This window comes from Austrofundulus limnaeus, unplaced genomic scaffold (genome assembly GCF_001266775.1).
Source record: "Austrofundulus limnaeus strain Quisiro unplaced genomic scaffold, Austrofundulus_limnaeus-1.0 Scaffold396, whole genome shotgun sequence".
In the NCBI taxonomy this organism is placed as follows: domain Eukaryota; kingdom Metazoa; phylum Chordata; class Actinopteri; order Cyprinodontiformes; family Rivulidae; genus Austrofundulus; species Austrofundulus limnaeus.
Window position 1 is genome coordinate 494,811 of NW_013952798.1, and position 2,213 is coordinate 497,023.

A 2,213-nucleotide genomic window follows, 5' to 3' on the forward strand; every position below is an offset into this window, starting at 1 on the left:
GAAGAACACTGCTCTGGATGACAAGTATATAATAGGAATGCTAAACAAGCTGTTTTGTTTTCTTTCCTTTTCAGTATCAGTATTGTCTTTGTAAAACTGTGTCATTCCATTTAGGCTACTGTCATGCTCCTTATTTTGGTGTTGTCACAACAACAAAAAATGTGATGATGAATTGAGAAAACAGCAGTGATAATTCACTAAGTGCAGTACAGCAGAAAGAGATGGCAAAGAGTGCTCACAATCAAAAGGCAGTCGTTAATCCGTTTTTCTTTTCTTGCAATCATCCTGAGTTACTGTTTAGACAATATGTGCAACTAGACTCTCTGTAGCTGTATTAGACATTGCATTCCAAGTGATGTGAATTGTGCGTTCTCTGCATGACAAATGGTAGATTTTAGTCTCATAAATAAAACCTGTCTGAAAAATATATCTAAAAAATGATGACATGACAGTAGCAAATTGACAAAAACGCATGCTCAGTATTAGGACACAGTTGATCGTTCCATACTCCTGCAAGTTTGCAATAGTGCCACTCTTTCTGTCTCGATATATTTACCGACTGTGACCATCTTGTTGTATAATAATGCAAAAGGAATTTCAAAAAAAGTGAGATAAAGTTTAAAAAAAAGAGGACTTGGGGTTGTGTTGCAAAAAAAAAAAGACCTGTTTTCTAAACAATTATGCAGTTCATCGCTGAAGATGTTGATTATGTGATGAAAGATGAAGACTGGTTGTGTACTGTATCATAGGTTTTGGATGCTATAAAAATTAATAAATAAAAGTTTGCAATGTAAAGCAAAGACGCATATTTCTGAGAGACCTTACTTTTATAAGAAGACTGTATCTGTAAGTTTATTTTCCCCATGTGGTTTGTTATTGGTAGAAATACTGAAAACTATTCTAAAGCAAAACAAAAAACACAAAAGTTTTCCTTCTTTCGTTCTTTCGTTCTTTTTTATTATTATTTTTTTAGCTTCTGTACTTTAGAGCTATGCACACCAAATCACCAAAATGTTCCAGTAGTTCCAGTAAAATGATGAAATACCCCAAACCTGAATGGCACAATAGTTTAAACTGTGAGATCGATGTCCTCAGTGCATGTCATAGTAACGACTCCCTCTCTGTATCCTGTCAGTGTGTGAAGTGGTGGACATTTTGTAGCTAGCTGAATTGATTAAAAGTAATAAACTTTAGTCGCACCTGTGTCTGTTTTCATTGCTCAGAGGCTTTTTTGTCTCTAACTCTAAAGTCCAGGTCGACAATTTCATATAATTAAATTTCCCTTTTAGGCTTTTGTGTAAAATCTCACTGATGCAGCAGATGCTTCACTTTATGTCCACACTTTGTCTGGAAATCTAATAGGTACAAAGTTGAGGTTTATTGTTACAAATATTTTTGTGTGAAAACATTTTATTAAAATACTATCAATGCAGAACTTCTGTGCGGAACTCTTGGAAAGCTTTCGAAGTGCAGCAGAGTTCTTTCACAATACATAMAACGGTTACATTCTTTACAAATCAGTAATTCCACATGGTGGTTAGATAATGTAGTTTAAATCCACTATAAATTTTTAAAGCTGTAATACCTGGAAAACCAAGTAAAACCAATAGACCTGTAGTGATTTATTCACCTTCTCATAATAAAAGTTATAAGGAAATTCACAGGTTCTTCTTATATACTGTATATCTCTTCCGTGCAAAAATGAATGAAAAAAACACATAAGATGAGCGTACTCTGTGACTCGTTTCATCTAACAATAAATGTGATAATTTATTTACAGAATCAAAACAAATCACTAATATACAGCTTATTGTGAGATTAATTTCCTATAAAAATTTTAACAACAAACTTTGAGGTTCAGATGTTAATAAAACATTTGTTTGCGGCACTTTTTCTTAAGTTTTGGCAGGGCAGATTCAAGAAAGGAAGAAGAAGAGGATTAGTTTTTAACTTTATCTTTAAAAATGTGGATTTTAACCAGAAAGGGCATTCGTCTCTCAACGTATCCAGCCAGACCTCAGGTACGCTCAGTAACAAACAGCCATTACCTTGATCGGGGATAGTTTCACCCACCACGGCTCAAGTTGGAGGAAAGATCGTCCAATTGGTGAAGAACTTCTCGGAACCTCATCCAGTTGGACACTTTCGAGGTGTGTTTATGTTACTCCTTCAGCGTCTCCTGGGCCGCTTTGATCAAAGATGAAGCACTTCTC